The sequence below is a fragment of the Cetorhinus maximus genome, chromosome 3 (genome assembly GCF_964194155.1).
Source record: "Cetorhinus maximus chromosome 3, sCetMax3.hap1.1, whole genome shotgun sequence".
Taxonomy (NCBI): Eukaryota; Metazoa; Chordata; class Chondrichthyes; order Lamniformes; family Cetorhinidae; genus Cetorhinus; species Cetorhinus maximus.
The window spans coordinates 80362567-80384578 of NC_135881.1; the positions used below are offsets into that span (position 1 = coordinate 80362567).

Here is a 22012-nt window from a genome sequence, read left to right on the forward strand (position 1 = left end):
ATTGCTTAAAAAAAACCCAGTTCACCCCCGCCCGCCTGCCCACTATGGTATTGGCAGTGTTTTATTTGGGTCTTTTGGCTTAGTAAAAAGCTCCGTTGATCAATAATCTACTTAAAAGCGGTGGGCGGGCTGTCGATTTTAGTGCCCACCCACCTATTGTATTATGGGGTCACCTGGGAGTAGGTGGGAAAGTGGTGGGCCTGTTACCCCTCATATTCTAAATGCACCCTTCCCCACTGAAAACATGTCTGGTGGGAGACTGCAAAATCCACCCCATAATTTCTATGATCTCCACACTTTTGCACTTCCAACATTTTCCTCAGAATCTTTAGATATATTCCTTCAGGTCCTGGCACTTCAGCCTCCTTTAACTTCACTAATATTTTCTTTTTGTTTAGTTTAATATCTCTTATTTTGCTTTAAAGCAATTCGGGATTTACTTCCTCTCCAATCCACAATCTAAGGACAAGTATAAAAATAATTCAATAGCTGATTTATCACTTGTAGGTGATAAAGATCCTGCAGAAATGTTTTGACCTGCTTTCCCTCTCCTCAAAAATAATACTTCCCAGTCACATTTTCTCCTTCTGACGTTTTTTCATTTGGGATGGGGAAGAAGTTTGGGGTCATTTTCAATACAATTATGTTATGCACATTGTTTGGGTATGATTTACAATATTGAGTGGTATAGATGGGAAAAAAAGGGCTGAAGAATCAATTCTCAGGAAGCCAGTGCCCCTTTAATAGTTGAAGAGGAAATAACATTCGCTTCACAAATTGCTGTATTTAAATGAAGGAAGTATGGGCACAAATAAGGATAACATATGCGCAATTCATACATCAGTACACATTGCAACTCTGCATAACATAATTGGAAAAGACATTCATTTCCCAAACTAACCGTGAGGAATTAGAACGTCTCTTGGGAAAAGGGAGGCACTTTTTCACTGACATTAAGTAAGAACAAAAATAACATCAGAAGCAGCCAACCAAATTGTAGAAATGTCCTGCTGAGTAAACAGAAGAGTTATAACATTTGATTCAACTAGCCTTTTAAATTATATTGAGGCAACTCAAAAATGTGACATCACTGTGTGCAGTGCAGTGAACAATTTCAAACCCATTCACGTAAACGTTCATACCAATTTATTTTAACGACTACATTTTCCTTCTGGGTCATTAGTGCGTCTGGTGGGTTGGCAACACTTCGAAAACAATGAAGGCATTCCCAGCTCACTGGAAAGAGTAAACAAACACAGGGGGTAGTTCGTAAAAAAAATAATAAAATAATAATAGGCGATTCTGCCAATCAAAGCCATTCCTACCTTAGACATGGGACAATTTGGTTTTTCATTAGGAATTCTCATGAGAAACAACTTGCATTTATTTAATGTAATGAAGCAGCTCAAGGCACTACATAACTGCCACATTTCCTACATTACGTTGCTGCTTTTGTGGGTATTTCATAGGCTGTAAGGTACTTCAGGGCTTCCTGAGGTTATAAGGGTTGCTATATAAGTGTAAGTCTTTCTCTTTACTTTCTGTTTTGGAGGTGGGGGCAACTTCCTGGACATCAATCCCTCTAATCCTGTGAACATTGCTGGAGCCAAGGGTGGAGTTCTGCAATGGGAACAATCCCAGTATAGCTGCTGGGGTTGCAATCCCATGGATTCTTTAGGCCAAGCTATCCAAATTCCAGTCTTCAGCTCTTAGTATGAATGTGTATCTATGTTAAGTGTTTGTTATTCTCTACTCAATATTAGAAAATTAACTGAATATCAGGGCCATGGAAAGTACTTTTGAGACCATTGACAATGAACAATCACCTATGCAAGTAATATAGAATGCAGAAGCCAAAGTTTCTTCCCTGGAAGGGAAGAATAGATACAAAACACATTAACTATGTGACCTTCTCCCTTAAACAATTTGCTAACATTGGACTGGCTCAAAATAAATGAGTTATGCATATCCTCTGGGTAGCATTGGTTGAAGTACACTTATTTGGGCTGTTGGTGACAAACTATCTGCACGTTGAGGAGCTGAAGCCTTTTTTTATTCATATAGGGCCTGGATTATGAGGAAATTCAATTCTTAAAGTGAATGGTGGCTGGCTGTTTGGGGAAGTGGAACAGCTGGCAGAAGTCAAATTGCATTTGTTCCAATTAACTGTAAGAAATGTTCAAACTCAAAGGTTAATTCTTTGAATACATACATAGGCTCTGGTGCACATTGGTGCCCATCCCCACATTAGTATCAAGCCAGAGCCTGATGATAATGAAAGAATAAAGTTACATTCATGAACTGTGGCTGACAGCCCCACGAAGAGAGGGCCTTGGCAGTGTTGTTTGCCTTCCTGATGATTTTGAGAAAAGAAGTAGAAGCAATGTTTTTGTAAAATGAATTAAAATTTGTTAATTATACTTTCTCAAGCATGCCTGTTTAATTGAATGACACCTTTGAAAGCAATCAACATAATTGTCATTGCGATTATTACCTGAAGTGAGGACCCTTGTAACACTTTAAGGTTTTTAAGGCTGGGCATAATTCAGTTAAATCAGATTACTTATGAAGGGGGTTAGAAGGCTTAAGAAAGTTTTCAAAGGCTGAGAAGAAGTTTATGAATATAAAGTTAGAAGGCCAAAGAAAGTTTACGATGTTTTAGATCAAAACAGACATAGAGAATATAAAGTATATTTCAACAATTAATTCAAGAGCCTAAGTTTCCAAGCGTAGAGAGAAGTAAAAGCCAACAGAGAAGCCATAATGGCCCCAAATTACTTCAGTTGTTCTTCTGATGTCTCACCACAAGTTCAGTAGAAGTTTAGAGAAATTCACCAGATAACGGTGGCGACTGGTTTCAAAGTCACAACTACAAGACCTGAGCACTGCGATCCCTCTTCCGAGGCTCCTGACTACAAAGTGCAACAACTAATTCATTTTTACCCACTGGAGCATGGCTGTCCTCATTATGGTTCCAATATCTGGGGATCGTCAGACCTCACAACCCCAACAACCGCAACTGATATTTAGCCATTTAGATACTCCCAAATTTAACCTCCAAGATTTTCCAGTTGGGTGTATTTTACATATTGTTTGCACTCAATTTTTGTGGTCTGTTTTTTATTTAAAAATATTAAAATGAAATTGGAATCTGATAACAAGAGCTCTCTCTCATTTGCACTCCTCATATGATAACATATATGTTACTGAACCACAGAACCATACGATGATTGCAGCACAGAAGGAAGTGATTCAGCCTGTCGTGCAAGAACAGCTTTCCCATTCTCCCGCCTTTTCCCCAGCGCCCTGCAAATATTTTCCCTTCAGATAATTATCCAATTCTCTTTTGAAGGCCTTGATTGAATCTGCCTCCACCACACTCCCGAGCAGTGCATTCCAGGTTCTAATCATTTGCTATGAACCACTTTCCTCATGTCGCAGTTACTTCTTTTGCCAATCACTTTGAATCAGTGTCCTTGGTTTCTCAATCCTTCTGCCAACGGAAACATTTTCCTTTGGTGAGCCTCTTCAGTTCCATGCGACGAGTGGAGTCCTGTAGGGGTCTGCGCTGGGGCCTCAGCTTTTTTTAATTTATAACAATGACTTAGATGAGGGGAGCAAAGGCATGGTAGCTAAATTTGCAAATGACACAAAGATACGTAGGAAAGTATGTTGTGAAGAGGACATACGGAGGTTGCAGATGGATATAGATAAGTTGAGTGAGTGGGAAAAAATTTGGCAGATGGTGTATAATTTGGCAAAATGTGAAGTTGTTCATTTTGCCAGGAAGAATTAAAAAGGCAGAATATTACTTAAACAGAGAATGGTTGCAGAATTCCAAGGTACAGGGGGATCTAGATGTTCTCATGCATTAGTCACAAACAGTTAGTATGCAGGTACAGCAAGTAATTAAGAAGGCTAATGGAATGCTATCCTTTATTATGAGAGGAATTGAACACAAAAGTAAGGATGTTATGCTTCAGTTATACAGGGCTTGGTGAGACCACATCTCAAATACTGTGTGCAGTTTTGGCCTCCTTATTTAAGAAAGTATGTAAAAGCATTGGAAGTGGTTCAGTGGAGGTTTACTGGATTGATACCTGGAATGAGCGGGTTGTCTTATGAGGATAGGTTAAACAGACTGGGCTTGTTTCCACTGGAGTTTAGGATAGTGGAAGGTGACTTGGTTGAAGTATATAAGACCCTGAATGGCCTTGACAAAGTGGATGTGGAAAGGATGTTTCCTCTTGTGGATGAGTCCAGAATTAGGGGGCACTGTTTTAAAATTAGGGGCCACCCTTATGGGACAGAGATGAGGAGAAATTTTTTCTTTCAGAGGGTTATGCAACTTTGGAACTCCCTGCCTCGTGATGGATGCGGGGTCACTGAATATTTTTAAGGCAGAGGTAGATAGATTCTTGTTAGGCAAGGGAATCAAAGGTTATCGGGGGTAGACTGGAATGTAGAACTCAAAACACAAACAGATCAGCCATGATTTTATTGAATGACGGAGCAGACTCGAGTGGCTGAATGGCCTACTTCTGCTCCTATTTTGTACATCCATATTATAATGGCTGCTCGTCAGAATCAGCTCCACCCCCCAACCCCCCAATGCTGTATCAATAGGCCACGCCGGTGTCTAATTAGACTGACCTGCTTCACAACCATATCATATTGACATGCACCTGGTGACACACACTTCGCTCATGACTTCAAGGTTTGTTCACTAACCTTGCATTTCTCAGCACTCGTGGCACCTCAGACTCAGCGCCAGGCTTCGCAGGCAGCACCATGTTGCTTTCAGGAGGGTAGCACAAGAAAGGCTCTCCCTACCAGACCAGCAGTAAGGCTTGTAATGTGTTGCAGGGGAAGAGCTCGACTGGTTTGAAGGGGGGAAGAGTGGAAAATCTTGCACTCAGACACATGACTAGTGGGGGTGCAGGGTGGAAGTGTCCTCTGGGCCAGAATGGGGAAGAGTATTTTACAGGGGGACATAAGCAAGCCAGGGCAAGAGTGAGAGGATAGTGGAGTGAGGAAGTACTTCATTATACATTGCTGAGTTTCCAAAGACTGAAACAGTCCAGTGTCAATCGTGCCCAGCTTGTTGTGTGCACGGTGTGATTGTAACATCAGGCGCGTTGGTCTGGGGGGTTTCTGGTATAATACTGGGTTGCAGATAGTACAGTCACAGTCAGGGGAGGCCTCTGCAATCTATAGATGGGAAAAGGTAGTGTAGGGGCATTGTAAGGTCTCATGGGCTTCACTGTGTAATAGGCCTCAAGATGGGAAGGAGTAAGGTCCACATGGGGCATAGACACATCCACCTCAATCTACTCAGGGGGTAACACTGGAATATCCACCACAATCACAATGGGACCAAGGGTTGGAGGGGAGCCTTGAGAAGTGTTGGAGGGATGGAAATCTGAACAATATGATCCTCAGGATGATGGGAGTGATTTCCACAGTCAGATAGGGAGGGTCCAAGCTGATCTGTTAGTAAGACCTCAACACCACCATCTTGCAAGCTGAAGTGACAGCGCAGTACAAAATTAAACTGAGGAAAAACTGTGCTGGTGAGGGCGCTGAACGCCGTTTAGAGAAGCGGTACACTGCACTGGGTTTGGGGGGGGTGGTGGTGGTGATTAAAGAGGCACTGAACTGTACTCTGTACTCTCAAATTAGGAGAGATGCACATGAGACATGTTAGGAGCCTTTCAATAACAATGCAGGGAATCAGGAGAGTGAGGCAATGAAGCGCATTCATGTGAAACTAATCCCTGAATTGTGGCACTAGTTGATCTCCTTGTATTAGCTCCTTGTTCCCAGCGTGGAAATTCCCCAGAGTGATAACAAGGCCAGGAGCAATTGGTGACTGGTTAAGCTGCGGATCTTTGTTAAAAGCAGGAATTCAGAATCTTGGCACTGGCAGGTTCACAGATGAAAAGCCTCAGCCACCCACCCCCCCAAATAATTTCAGTTCCTCACTAAATATGAGCCCTCATGTTTATTCCAATGAGTGTAATTGTAGAGTCCAGTGAATGAGGATCCCAACGCCCGGCATGAAAGCAACATATTAAAGCAATCTCATAGCGGTCGGGCATGTAAGGGGGTTGTGGTGGGGGTGGGAGGCAGGGATAGAGCAGCGCCTTGCACTGGCCAGGATCTGAGTGGCGAAAAGCTGCCGATGCTGTTACCAAGACATTGAACCCATAGCGGCTCACTAGTCATCAAGAGAAATAGGACCTTTGGAGGTTCATGCTGACTCATGTCTTTTACTGATTGATGCGGCAGGGACACCTTCAGGGAGATGGAGGCTGGATTTGTCGCTGCCTGTATAATCATATACAGGCAGGAGAGAAGGCAGAGGAGATTGCAACGGTGGCGGACGGCTCGCCAAAGGGAGGAGCTTCACCCTCATGATCAAGGGGCTGCAGGGCCCCCTCGGTACCCAGAGGATGAGGCTCACAGGAACGTTGTGCGCAGGCGGCTCTCAAGAACAAGGGTGTGCGGAAGACGCATTCCTTTTCTGCAGGTGAGCGAGATACAGTGTTGCCGATGCTTTCGCATGTCCAGGGATCTGGTGACTCACATTTGCCACATTCTCCAGGGGTTGATGCCACAGGGGCCGGGAGGGCATCAATTGCCAGTGACTCTGAAAGTAATGGCTGCACTGAGCTTCTATGCCAGTGACTCTTTCCAGGGCTCTACTGGAGACCTCTGCGGGGTCTCTCAAGTGTCCACGCACAAGTGCATACCCGAGATAACAGGTGCCCTTTCTGTCAAAGAGCACAATTATGTTGACTTCACTAGAGATCAAACAAGCCAGGATGCCAGGGCACTGGGCTTTGCTGTGATTTCCTGATTCCCACAGGTGTAGGGTGCCATCGACTGCACTCATGTGGCTATGAAAGCTCCCTGGCAACAGGCTGTACAACACATCAACATGAAAGGCTACCACTCGCTAATGTGCAGTTGGTCTTGACCAGAAGAAAACAAATCATGCAGGTTGGCGCCAGACATCCAGGAAGTGTCCAAGGCTCATACATCTTGAGTAGATCACAGGTCCCGGACATCCTCGAGGGACCACATGGGATCCAGTGTTGACTCCTTGGTGACAAAGGGTACCTGCAAAGGATGCGGCTGATGATGCCCGTGCAGTGGATACAAAATCCAGCTGATAGAAGGTAGAACAATGCTCATACTGCTACACAATATTGATGGAGCGCACCATAAGGATCCTAAAGATGCTATTCCGATGCCTGGACAGATCTGGTAGAGCACTCCAGTACACTCCCCAGAGGGTTTCATGGATCATCATGGTTTGCTGTGCATTGCACATCCTGGTGCTGCAAAGCAAGGAGGACTTGCCAGATGCCGACATGGAGGGACTGCACATCTCCTCCAATAAGGAGGACATCGAAGGGGATGAGGCCGTTGAGTTTGAGGAGGCTGAGGCTGCAGGGGAAGAGGCAATAGCATGGGCCAGACGAGGCAGGCATGCATGTGAGGGCCTCATAGCCACCAGGTTCCACGAGGAGGGTGACGAATTGTAGCGAGTTTACTCTTGGACAATTACACTCCATCATTGGCCTACATGAACAACAGTGTTGCCATTCCTCTCACTTCAGCCATTCACATCAACCTGAGTGTGAGTACTTACACACCAGGCTCACCATTGTCCTGATCCTTTGAAGGATGATGAAGCCTTGGGATCATGTGTTCTTGCTGAGATGAGGTGCTAACTGGAGGACGGTGTCCCAGCATCAGACGTCAGAAGGTGCTGCCTCTTCAAGCCTCTCTCCAGCATCCCAGTCACCATGGCAGCCTAATAGAAGCAGGAACTGCTCAACAATCCTTCGTGGGCTTGCAGCTGCATACTCAGAGCCCCATCTCCAGCAACAGGACAATGCATTCTGTGTAACCTCGATGGTAACACTGATAGGTCACACTTGGGCCAAGGCAGCCAAAGACATTCTGCAGGTTTTAATCCATTTTGAGATCACTCAGTCCTCTGTGTCACCTTCTTCTCCATCATATTGACATCTAGCACTCTCAGTTAGGGATGTGGGCCTGCATTTATCCTCATTTTTCTATGGATGTGGACCACCTGAGGATGATGATGTTCACATACTTGCCTGCCAGACATTAAAATGCCTCCACTTTAACACAGACACTGCCCTCATGGCCAGCCCTGGTCCTTGTGAACTCCAAAATGCTGAGAGACCATGAAGCCCTTAAGGTCAGGCTTCGTTGATAATAAAGAGCACACTTCAGCTTCACTACATTCTCACTCCTATCCCATTGCTCCCCTCAGCATTGCCTAAAGCTACCATATGCGCTTCCAGAGCATGCTCAAAGGCTCCATTGACCGCCAGATACCACCATTTGGATTTATCATCACTGACCTCAGCGAGTGTTTTGGTGAGGGCATGCTACGCAGAATGTGAGACACTGTGCTGCATCCCTACATTGTGACGAAAGCCTTGGGGCTACAAAACAGACAATTGCAAGGTGAGAAACACTCAAGGTCATAGGGCTGAGCGCCAGGACAATAATGTGGCTGTGAGGGGCAGGGTTCCGGCACATTGAGGTGGCAAGCTGCTCACACTTATTGGTGAGCTTAGCAGATGTGCACTCGGAGTGTCAGCAATGCACTGGGCAGACAGGAGCACACGTGAGCTCTGATTATGGGCTCATGGATTGAAAAACCTGCCACATGATGGAGCATACATGGAGTTCCAGGTAATATGACTCTTCTCCATGTGTTATAACACCTCTCCTTGTACACCACACCTTTACCTTTCAAGAATGCAGACAAGATGGGTGAACACCTCAGCCTCAATCTTTCACAGCCAAGAAGGAACATGACATGACCCAGCAAAGGATATGAATGGGGTCCCTTCCACAAGCACACTTTACATTGAGGATGAGGCAGCACTGATATGGAGATGATCTGAGAACGAGCATAGTGTAGTGATATGGAAACAGTCAACATCAACTAGCGGCACATGATAGCAACATCTGCCATAAGTGGGGGGAGGGACCATGGCATCACACTTGATTAACAACACAGTTCATCATAAAGATGAGACAAACACAAGAGGAGACGTGAAATGGGTACAATTCTATTCGCACTGGTGAAAATTATGTACTTGTGATTAACACCTGTGCCACCGTTGTGCTCCTAATATTCCTTAATTTTCCTAAACCTATCGCTACGTCTTAGCACATCCCCAACATCCACAGTGGAGGTGGAGGTAGCCTGATGACCGCTATGCCCTGTTGTCCATGACGACTTTGGCGGGCAACCTCTGGCAGGCCAAGGCTTGGAGGGCCCCGGCCTCCTTTGGGTCAGGTCCACCATTCTTGGCTTGTGGAGCTGGAGCTGATTGGGTCACAGGAAGAGGGGATTGGGATCAGCTGGACACTCCCGGAGTCACCAGGGTGGGTGGCCCCAATGTGTCCAGTTGTTGCTCCTCATCTCTACAGGTCCTTGAGGGCCCCTGGCTAACTCCCTCAGGAGGAGGGGTTCCCTCAGAAGGTTGTGTGACTTTGGATCTCTCTGCCTCAGAAGGCAGTGGAGGCGGGGTCATTGAATATTTTTAAGGCAGAGGTAGATAGATTCTTGTCGGGGAAGGGAATCAAAGATTATCAGGGGTAGATGGGAATGTAGAACTTGAAGCACAAACAGATCAGGTCTTATTGAATGGCAGAGCAGGCTCGAGGGGCCAAATAGCCAACTTCTGCTCCAATTTCGCATGTTCATATGCTCGTAAGGGGCAGCTGGAGATTGAGTTGCCCCGCCCCACTCTCACGTAGCCACTGATGGATGCCACCAGTGCCTACACCAGTGAAGTGCAGCTCCTGGCGCACTGCAGGACCTATGGTCTGGACCAAGGTGTCCATGGTGGCCACCATCTTACCAGTGTTGACATTGATGCATTGGCATGCCGCCGCTATTACATCAGACTGAATGAGGATGGACACCTCCATCGTACGCTGCAATCTGAGGAATGCAGCTGACATCCCTTCCTGATGTTCCCGTAGTTGTCGCTGCAGCTCCACCAACTGAGTTAGGACTGAATCCAGAGACTTGTCATCTGACTTGGACTCAGCAGAATCCTTGCCTCCAGCAGTCCTCTAGGTGCCTGGATGTTCCTGCCTGCACCTGCTGTGGACTGGATTCTGTATTGTGCTCACCAGATTGTGACCCCGAGGCTGCTCTAGAATTAGGTACCACTGAAGTCTGTGTCTCTACGTCGGTGAGCGCTTTGACAGGTCTTCTCTGGCTCCTCATCCAAGGTGTCGTCGCTGTTAGAGATGAGGGCTTGGCTTCTTGATGCCCTCAGGCACTTTCCAGAGGTGCCTATGAAAGAAAGTAGAGATAATTAGTGCATGTCAGGTGACTGGGAGACACAACAATGCACTCACAGTATCGTTGTCTGAGGGATGAGCTGGTGCCGGGTCCTCACTTGGGTGTGCGCTGCTGACCTCACCATCACCACAGGCACGGTCCTGGTCCTCTCCAGCCAGTGTGATAGCACATTCCTCATAGGGAGTGAAGGCCTTAATTTCTGCCACTCTACTCCCAGTGTGGGCCCTCTCCCTCCTATTGTGTGCAAGCTTGTCCTGCATAAAGACAAATGGAGAGTGTGGGCAGGGTGCATGCCAAGGCAGAGGATAAGGATGCCTGCCTTGTCTGGGTGGTGGGTGGAGTGCATGGGATGAGGACACGAGCTACACAGGATATGAGCCCAGGTGGAGATGTGAAGGTGTGTGTGAAAGAGTGAGTGGTGATGTCCCTTGAGCTGGCAACGTGTGAAGTCCCTGTGGAATGTCTGATGGGTTATTGAGTGCGTGAAGTTGAGAGTGATGAGATGGTTGCCTTATCGTGGCGGAATGGGTAAGATCATTCATCCTCTTTCTGCCCTGGATGGCTGACCTCTTCTATGCAGCATTAAGGCTGACTGCTGATGCTACCGCCTCCCAAGCTGGAGTGGTGGCACTTGTGGGCCTCTTCTGGTCATGACAGGGGTAGAGGATATCCCTACCCTTGAAGGCGTCCAGCAGGTGGCCCAGCAAGGCATCACTAAATTCTGGGGCACCATGCTTCTTCCCTTTGGGAGCCATGTCTTCTGTGGAGCAGTCCTAGGCTGCAGACACTGAGAAGGCTGCGTGTGGGTGTGGTTTAAATATGGCGTCCGGAGCAAAGATCCGCTGAGGTTTTTCCGTGGGAAAAATGGCCACTGCACTTAGTGCATGGAAGGGAAAATCGTTCCCAGAGACAGGTAGAAAGATGCAAGAGATGTGGGAAATATACAAGAGATACAGATAGCGGACACTTTAGAGAAATGGCAAAGCGAATAGATTGCAAGACACAGAAAGGGCTGAGTGAAAATAATACTGGAAAACACGCAGAAACGTAGCTGCAGGAAGACAGGCCTTTTTATTTTTGTCTAAAGCAAAGTACATTGGGAAATGAATTAATAACAAGGATAGAGGAGGGGCATTTTATTAATTTGCACTCCACTAACCTCCAGATGTCAATTCCCATGGTATGCAATTCCTCTCCAGGAGGACAAATTCATAAAATTGACCCCTAGAAATGTTTACAAATCATGCACAGTTACATTCCATATGAAGAACAATGTATTTATTTAGATGATAGTTGGGAACATAATAATACAGTATATGTTATTCTGAATGATTTAACAGCAATGTCACAATGATTTCTGCCTATTAATATAGTAGAATCAGCATGTATAGTTCATGGGTAATATGAGGAGTTCTCTGGTTTTTAAATAAGTAAATGGACCAGCAAAGATAGCAATCTCAACACTGCCATGAAGAGGTATTAACGTCTATAATGTTATTGGAAGTAATTTTTAAATTGTAATTGTAGTAGAGTCTGTGTCTATGTGTGTGTCTATGTGTATCTTAACTGGATTAAAGCCAGCTGCTCTGGGTGCTTTGATGTATAGTAGTTTTGAAATGTGAATTAGATAAACATAAGGGGGAAAAGGTAAAGTGGACATTTGCATGTGTTGAATAATGCATTCAAGATGGGAGTAAAATCTTGCACCTAGCTGGGAGACGCCAAGCAATGTATTTATATTACTAATAAAATTGGTGGAATGAAAGGATCATTGTTAGGAGAGGTAAAATTAAACATAGCTAGTAATACAATGCAAAATTTACATTCAAAGGGGAAGCTAGATACAAACAGAAAGGAGTTTGTGTTTGTCAGTCAGAGGCATTTAAGATCTAACCAGCCTGTAAGCCTACAACTATCTACAAAGGAACCAAATTGCAAGGGACCTCATTTTGAATTCCTAAGGTCAAATGTGCTTTGCTTGGTTGTCTGTTTAAAGTCTATGGGTTATTGCTGCCTTGGTGAAGATTTACCTGTGGGTGATTAATTTGGGGTTTGTTTAAAAGTTATTATGGCAGTAATTTGTAGACATGTGTATGTGTTTAATTAGTTGTTAAATTAATAAATGTTTAATTTAGTTTTATATAAAAAACCTCTTGAGGTTTGGTGGTCTTATTCCTGAATTCAAAGCTGCATCTCAAACATACCAATTGAAAATATAGGTTATGACAGTTGTTCTAGTTTCCATCTGGGATTTAAACAACTCAGCCTTTAACAACTGTGTCATAACAATTGGGGGTTCTTGGCGGGATAATATTTGTAATTCCATGATTGGTTTGGAATTGGTGAATCTTAAGGTTACAAGTACGAGAAGCACTTTGAATTCAGGAGTTGGTGAGGTTTTTGGTAAGCGGTGAGACTGCAATATGGATTTGATAATTGCTAAGACTTGTCTGGGAGTAGAAGATATAACTCTGATTGGGTTACAAAAAAATAACCAAGAGTAAGTTAACAGAGTTGGTGGATGAATCACAATTAGAGTTACCTGTGGGGGCCAGGAAATCAGATATAATTAAAGGTATAGCACAGCATCTACAGTTGGGAGTTCTACCTGACATAGTGAGTCGCAGTGGGAGATAGTGAGGCTTCAGTTACAATTGAAGACACTTGAACTTGAAAAAGGAAAGGAACTGGAAAAACTTGAACTAGAAGCAAAGGAAAGAAAAATGGCATTTCAAAGGGGGCAAGCAGAAAGGCAGGGGAAAGGAAAGAAGCTAGAACTTGAATTTTAAGCAAGAGAGAAGGATGAAGAAAAAGAGGCAAGGGAAAGAGAGAAAGAAAGAGAATACCTGCTTAAAAGATTGAAAGTTAAAAAAGAGATCTCAGATTCTGAGGAGAGTTCTAATAATGAAAAACCTTTAGCCTAAAACCCAGTGGGGAGATGTTTAAATTTGTACAAGCTCTTCCAAAGATTGAGGAAAAAAATGTTGAAGCATTCTTTATTTCAGTTCAGAAAATAGCTAAACAGATGAAATGACCACAGGAGTACTGGACGTTATTGTTATAGCCTAAATTGTTTGGTAGAGCACATGAGGTATTTGCTTCGCTACCTGAAGAAGTATCAGTGAATTATGATATGGTGAAAAAGGCTATTTTGAGTGCATATGAGTTAGTTCCTGAAGCATACAGGCAGAAATGTAGGAATATGAGTAAACAGCCTGGGAAACTTATATTAAATTTGAGAAAGTAAGAGTAATTTTGACCGGCGGTTACGGGTGTTAAAAATAGAGACAACATATGCAGCCCTTAGGGAAGTAATTCTTTGAAATAATTTAAAGATTCAATTCCTTCGGTGGTCAGAAGTCATGTGGAGGAACAGAGAGTTCAAATTGTAAGACAAGCAGCAGAGATAGCTGATGATTATGAGAGTTAGTGCATAGAGCTAAACCTTTCTTCCCTCACCCTTTTAACTCGGAAAAGGATAGAAAGTGGGAAGGTGAAAGGAAGACAGGTACTCAGGGAAGAGAAGGAGTAGCTGTAAATTCGCAAGAGGTTTTTTTCTCAGAATAAAAGGGAAGGTGCTGAGGGTAGGAGTGATTCGAAAGCTGAGGTGTTTTCATTGTAATAAAGTGGGGCACACAAAGTCAGTGTATTGGAAATTACTGGGAAAATCTGTTGGAATTGTTGGGGTGCAGAAAAATTCTGGAAATAAAAGTACTGTAGGTTCTGTGGTTCAGGCACTGGAAAAACCTGTGAATGTGTACAGGTCAAACAGGAAGAATTAGTGATAGGTAAAGAACTGGGAATGTGTTTACAATTTACCCAAGAGGATTCTGAGGAGCAGGTTGCAGAAATATTTAAAGGCTTTGGGCAGAATTTTGCCCTTGATGGGCGGGCGGGACTCGGCGGTGGGTGGGCAGCCGATCACCGCCGCCGAAAAGGGCCCCGCCGCCATTTTAAGTGGGTGGGCCAATTAAGGCCCGCCCAGCGTGTCGCCCGACAGGAAGCGCTATATACTTATTGTGCAGACGGGGGGGGGGGGGGGGGGTGGATTCCCCACTGCTAGAGTGCGCTCTTTCGCGCATATGCGTGAAAGAGCACATATCTCCCTGAGGCAAAGTGCTGCCTCAGGGAGATCGCTGAAACTCTGTGAAACTCTAAAAATAGAAAAATTTAAAAATCATTAACATGTTCCCCTCATGTGAAAATGTCACACGAGATGGGACATGTTAGTGAAGAACACAAACACTTTATTAAAAGTTTTAAAGCCCGATATCAAACCTCATCCCACCACTGGATGAGGTTGGTAAAAAAATCACTTGCCCACCTGCCCGTTGGGCCCGTGCGCTGAGCCAAATTTCACATGGGCCCCTCAAAATCCTGGTCGATTGGAGAGTTAATGGCCTTAACAAGGCCTTTAATTATCAGGAAATGCTGTAAATGCTCATCCCACGTCTGACTGAAAACCATCAGATCATCAATATAAACAGCACAATTGCTTAGACCTGCAATTACTTTGTTTGTCAGTCTTTGAAATGTCACAGGCGCATTCTTCATACCAAATGGCATGACTTCAAACTGATATAGTCCATTTGGTTTCACAAAAGCTGATATCTCCTTAGCTCTCTCCGACAATGGTACCTGCCAATATCCTTTTAGCAAGTCAATCTTTGTGATAAATTTCGATTGTTCCACTTTCTTAATGCAATCTTTCAACCATGGTGTAGGATATGAATCTACTTTTGTCACCACATTCACCTTTTGAAAATCCACACAAAGTCTTTATGTTCCATCCAATTTCAGTACCAGTACAATAGGTGAACTCCAGTTACTGCAACTAGACTCAATTATATCACTTTGAAGCATGAAATCAATTTTGTTTTTACTTGTGATAACTTTGCTGGATTTAATCTATAAGGGCGATTCCTTATTGAAGATGAAACCTGTACAGATACATCATGAATAGCTAAATCTGTCTTCTCCAACTTATTCCCACAAATAGGTTTGTGTGACTGCAATAACCTTTCCAAATCACTTTGGCACTTGTTTGGAAGGTAACTCAATGGGGAGAATTTTCTCCCCGTCCGGCGGGAGGGTTGGGAGCGGGCATGGGTGGGTGCGGAGCCAATCGCCACCTTTGATCAGCTGCACTCTACCATTTTACATGGGCAGGCCAATTAAGGCCCGCCCAGCATGACACGCACCCGGAAGCACTCAGCGCTACCTGTGCGGGCAGGGGGAGGAGGGAGATTCGGGTCCTGCACTCTTCCATGCATGTGCAACCGACCCTCATTGTCAAGAGCTTGAACCTTAAAGAGAAGATTGGACATTTCAAGAAAAACCTGGTCACTAAACTGGAATGATTTCTGTTGATACCAAGGACTTGTGTATATATATATATTTATGTTAATGCATGCATCTGGTAATGTAATTGTGTAATATGTATAGAAGATAGTGTGGGATGGGTTATTAAAAATGAAGCCACCTGTTAAAATTATGACGGTTCATTTTTCAACAGGGAGGGGATGTCATGAAGAGATATTAATGTCTCTAATGTTATTGGAAATTATCTTTAAATTGGAATTGTAGTAGGGTCTGTATCTATGCATGTGTCTTAATTGGATTAAAGCCAGGTGCTCTGATGTATAGTAGTTTTGAAATGTGAATTAGATAAACATAAGGAAGGAAAGGTAAAGTGTACATTTGCATTTGTTGAATAAAGCATTCAAGAGTGGGAGTAAAATCTTGCACCTAGCTGGGAAATGCTAAGCAATGTGTTTATATTACTAATAAAATTGCTGAAATGAAAGGATTATTGTTTGGAGAGGTAAAATTAAACAGAGCTAGTAATACGATGCAAAATTTACATTCAAAGGGGAAGCTAGGTACAAACAGAAAGGAGTTTGTGTTTGTCAGTCAGAGGCATTTAAGATCTAACCAGCCTGTAAGCCTACAACTATCTACAAAGGAACCAAATTGCAAGGGACCTCATTTTGAATTCATAAGGTAAAATGTGCTTTGCCTGGTGTCTGTTTAAAGTCTATGGGTTATTGTTGCCTTGGTGAAGGTTTACCTGGAAGTGATTAATTTGGAGATTTGTTTTAAAAGTTATTATGGTAGTAATTTGTAGACATGTGTATGAGTTTAATTAGTTGTTAAGTTAATAAATGTTTAATCTAGTTTTATATAAAAAAAACCTCTTGAGGTTTTATTCCTGAATTCAGAGCTGCCTCTCAAACATACCAATTGAAAATATAAGTTATGACAGTTGCTCAAGTTTTCCTCTGGGATTTAAACAACTCAGCATTTTACCAACTGCTGTGTCATAACAACACATAGCTTTGGCAGTAATCATGGTGTTCTGAGAGAAATTAAAGATGACTAGTAAACATGGAGATATGGTGTTACATTAATGATAATCAAAATTATTTCTGCTGTAATTCATTGTTATTCCTTACTTTCCAAATTATTTAAGGGAGATCAAATGCAGAGGACAAATTATCCAAAATTCAAAATTGTAAATTATTTTCTTTTGATAGGAACGTAGAAACATAGGAGCAGCAATAGACCATTCGGCCCCTCTGGCCTCCTCCACCAATCAACTAGATCATGGCTGATGTTCTACCTCAAAGCCATCTCTCTGCACTATCCCTGTATCCCTTGATGTCATTGGTATCTAGAAACCTATTGGCCTCTGCTTTGAACATACTCAATGACTGAGCCTCCACAGCCCTCTGGGATAGAGAATTCCAAAGATTCACTACCCTCTGAGTGAAGAAATTCCGACTCATCTCAGTCCTAAATTGCCTACTTCTTATTCTTACAGCGTCCCCTGCTTCTAGACCCCTCAACCAGGGTAAACATCCTTCCTGCATTTACCCTGTCAAGTTCTGTAAGAATTTTGTACACTTCAATGAGATCACCTCTCATTCTTCTAAACTCTAGAGAATACAGGCCCAGTCTCCTCAATATTTCCTCATAGGACAATTTTGATGTGTATTAAAAGCTATTATATTTAAAAAATCCAAAGAAGAATTGGATTAGGCTGGAAAATGTATGTGGAGTCATGATTGACCCATACCAGTTCATGGCAATGCAGGCAACATGCAAACTTTGTGCTGCCTATTAATTTAAATGATAGTGGTGTGTAGCTCAGCCCTAAGCCCACTGCTGAGTGACTGTCTCAGCAGAGGCCCAGGTTTGTGTGGGGTTAGCACCACTTAAAGTTGGTCTGTAGTACTTAAAGCCAACTTGCACCTCTTAAAGATGAGATGCATCCTGGTTGCGGCAAGTGCTGAAACTGGATACAGAAGATTCTCTGAGAAGAAAGAAGAGTGGAAGTGCCACGTCAGAGGAGAGAACATGCTCCAAGGTTCTCTAATGCAGCACTGAAGGCCTTGGTGCAGGAGGGTGGAGGCCCTCTATCCACAAGAGACGCAGGAGGTGCTCCATGTAGACTCAGAAGGCGGTGGGAACAGGAAACCATTGTGGTCAATGCAAGCTGTCAAACCCTGAGGACCTGGATGCAATGCAGAAAAAAGTTTAATGACTTCACATGAGTGATCAATGTCAGTGAATACATCTTCAAATGTCATGGCTTGACACACTGCTACATTTACCACACTCCCTTCATTCGCATACCAATAGTTTCTATCGAGCATGACTAGATCTCACAATCAACCTGACCCTTGCACATTTAGCTGCAAGCTTTATGCCCAGGTCTCCCAGCTTGCACACATTGCCAGCTATTCAACCATGACATGTATTTCACCCAAACGCATTGCATATAACTCACTGACACAGTTCCTTTTGACTTGCAGGACAAGGTGGCCCATAACTGGAGTCAGCAGCACCTAAACAGCGGGGCGAAATGGCTGCTTGTCCTTACCCCAATGGAGAAGATGGTGCTGGCCACCATTGGAGCAGCCATGACTGACATTGTGGCTATCGGTGGGGCTGAAACTATAGGCGATGATGGTCTGCTCCCACCTATTCCTTCTTCTCTCATCCCAGATTCCCATCAACCCACAATCCCGCCTGATTTACAAGCTGCAGATGGTGTAAGTATGGACCCCTTCCTTCTTTCCTCACCCCAGCCTTACCCTTGTGCCTTTACCCTATGAGGTAGCCAAGGATTGCCTAGTCAAGCACCAGTGTGGGACTGTGTAGGACACATTGGCCAGAATTTTACCAGCCCCTTGGAAGGAGGCTGGCAAAATAGTGCAGGAAGGCATTGGAGAGCATTCCCAACATCTTCTCACTGCCATGTAATTTTACCAGTGATGAAAGCTGGCAGATTGGCTGCCCACCAGGAACCCAACTGAACTGCTTAAGTAGCTAATGAAGGGCCACATCCCACATCTGTGGGCATTTTGCCCGCATCTGCGCTGGGGAGAGAATTGTTGCTACTACTGAGTGGGCTGACGATCCAGTGAACCTGGCAGCCTTCTAGCAGGCTCCAGGGGGTTAGCCTCCTTTTATAGGAATTTCATGGCCCACAGAGCAGCCCCCCAGAGGCAATGGCCACCCCACAGCAATGATTCTGCCTGCCCTCAGCAACTGCTCACCTCTCACTGGGGCTTGCCTGCCTGGGAGCAGCCAGCATCCCTGAAGACTACTTACCCCTCTTCGAGGGTACTTAGCCACTTTTAAATTCTTTCACGGGATGTGGGCATCGGTGGCTAGGCCAGCATTTAATGCCAATCCATAATTACCCTTTAAAAGGTGACGGTGATCTGGCTTCTTGACCTGCTGCAATCTTTGTGGTGTAGGTACATCTATAGTGCTGTTAGGGAGGGAGTTTCATAATTTTGACCCAGTGACAGTGAAGGAACGGCGACATATTTCCAAGTCAGGATGGTGAGTGACTTGGAGGGGAACTTCCAAGTGGTGGAGTTCCCATGCATCTACTGCTCTTGTCCTTCAAGGTGGAAGAGGTTGTGAGTTTGGATCTTGTAGATGGTACACACTGCTGGCACTGTGCATTAGTGGCAGAGGGAGTGGATGGTGCAGGTGGTGGATGGGGTGTCAATCAAGCGGGCTGCTTTGTCCTGGACAGTATCAAGTTTCTTGAGTGTTGTTGGAGCTGCACTAATCTTGTAGACTGTGGATAGGCTTTGGGGAGTCAGGAGGTGAGTTACTTGCCACAGGATTCCTAGCCTCTGACCTGTCCTTGTAGCCACAGTATTATGTAGCTAATCTAGTTCAGTTTCTGGTCAATGGTAACCCCCAGGATGTTGATAGTGGGGTATTGCCATTGAATGTTAAGGAGAGATAGTTGGATTCTCTATTGTTGGAGGTGGTCAATGCCTGACACTTGTGCGGCAAGAATGTTACTTGCCGCTTATCAGGTCTTGCTGCATTTGGACATGGACTGCTTCAGTATCTGAGGAGTCATGAATGATGCTGAACATTGTGCAACCATCAGAGAACATCCCCATTTCTGACCTTGTGATCATCTGCAAACTTTGAAATTGTGCCCTGCACACCAAGATCTAGATCATTAATACATATCAGGAAAAGCAAGGGTCCCAATACCGACCCCTGGGGAACTCCACTACAAATCTTCCTCCAGGCCAAAAAATATCCATTGACCATTACTCTCTGCTTCCTATTTTTCAGCCAATTTTTTATCCGCGTCATTACTGTCCCTTCTATTCCATGAGCAATAACTTTTCTCACAAGTCTGTTGTATGGCACTGTGTCAAATGCCTTTTGAAAGTCCATGTACACCACATAAACAGCATTACACTCATCGACCTTTTCTGTTACCTCTTCAAAAAACTCCAGCAAGTTAGTTAAACACGATTTCCCCTTTAGAAATCCATGCTGGATCTTCCTTATCAACCCATATTTTTGCATGTGACTACTAATTCTATCCTGAATAATTGTTTCTAGGATCTTGTCCACCACCGAAGTTAAACTGACTGGTCTATAATTGCTGGGCTTATCCTTACAACCTTTTTTGAAAAAGGGTGTAATTCTTACAATTCTCCAATCCGCTGGCACCTCCCCTGAGTCTAGGGAAGACTGAAAAATTATGGCTAGCACCCCTGCAATTTCTACTGTCACTTCCTTCAATATCTTTGGATGCACCTCATCCGAACGCAGTGCCTTGTCAACTTTAAGTACCGACAGTCTATTCAACACATCTTCCTTATCAATTTTGATCCTTCTAATTACAGAGTTTCCTCATCTGTCACCATGGCCTGGGTAGCGTCTACCTCTTTGGTAAAGACGAATGCAAAGTATTCATTTAATACTTCAGCCATGTCTCTTTCGTCCATGTGTAAATTTCCCTTTTGGTCCCTAATCGGCCCTACTCCCCCTTTTACCACCATTTTACTATTGATATACCTATAGAAGACTTTGGGATTTCCCTTTATGTTGGCTGCCAGTCTTTTCTCATTATCGTTCTTCACTTCTCTGATATGCTTTCTCACCTCCCCTCTGAATCTTCTGTATTCCTCTTGTTTCTCAACACTAATCAGCACGAGCCGTGACACTGTCAAGTCTGCTGAACTTCGGGCCTGCTGTTTGGGACATCGGCCCTGGTAGCGGCCAGGCATCGTCTTCCCCGGTCCCACTGCCTGGGGGTTGAAGATCAGATAGCACAAACTGGAGCCTTTCTTGATAGAGTACAGATACTGCAGATACATGTTCATGTTAGGAAAATGTGTTCTCAATAAAGTTAGCTCAGCTACAATGTCGACGGCCTTGTGCGTCATTGGAACAAGAAACAAAACAATAACCACTGCAGAACTCAGGTTTTGGTGGCTTCTGTTTGCACTGCAGCAGAAACTACAGCATTGGAAAGTAGACACTGCACCGTGGGCAGATAGACAAGTGTTTTCATGGAGTTTGTCACCACTTCCTCGCTGAAAGCAATGGGATCCAAACTCCTTGACTGTGACATCAGGCTTTATGGCAAGGCCTGTCAAAGCACCGAGTATTTTTATCGATGGCATGCCCATCAGCTCTTTTCCGTATCCAGTCCCACTGAAGCCCGATTCTGAGTCCTCTGCAGAAAATCCTGTGCAAGACCCTGACCTTCGTGGAGCTGACACCTTCACTACCCTTCTCTGCTGTCCAAGCCGCAGCCCACCTGTGCCTGGTGACTCACCACATACAGAATGCGCTTCAGCGATGTTCTCTAAAGTGCACACAGTGCTGGTATGTGAGTTGGTGGCTACAAGTGTCCGGACAAATGGTAAAGGCCGGAACTTTTTGGGGTTGGCTGAAGTCCCACCACTGGGGCTGAAAGATGAAGGTAGGCAGGCAGTGGGACCAGGGAAACATATTCATGGCCGCTGCCAGGACCACCATCCCAAACAGCAGACCAGAAGTACAGCAGCCTTGACAGTGCCCAGTGCCACTGTGAGGAGAGGGTAGCTCAATGGACAAAAGAGCCGAGCTCAAGACGTGAGGCGAGAGTGACTGCACTTGACATCAAGGCTGCATTTAACCGAGTGTCATATCAAGGAGCCCTAGCAAAACTGGAGTCAGTGGGAATCAGGGTGTGTGGGGGGGGCGGGGGAAGACTCCGCTGGTTCTGGTTGCTGGAGGTCAATCATCTCAATCCCAGGACATCACTACAGGGGTTCCTCAAGGTAGTGTCCTCAGCCCAAACATCTTCAGCTG

The 22012-nt window shown here is 44.5% G+C and overlaps 1 long non-coding RNA gene across 1 annotated transcript in view; it reads right to left on the reverse strand.

Annotated features, from left to right (window-relative positions):
- Nucleotides 1–1086: 1086 nt before the first annotated feature.
- The window catches only part of LOC144678749 (uncharacterized), a 53646-nt gene continuing 32720 nt past the window's right edge, over nucleotides 1087–22012 (reverse strand). Inside the window, exon 3 of the long non-coding RNA XR_013576169.1 lies at nucleotides 1087–1236. This is a non-coding gene — a long non-coding RNA (uncharacterized LOC144678749). The remainder of the gene's footprint in view (nucleotides 1237–22012) is intronic.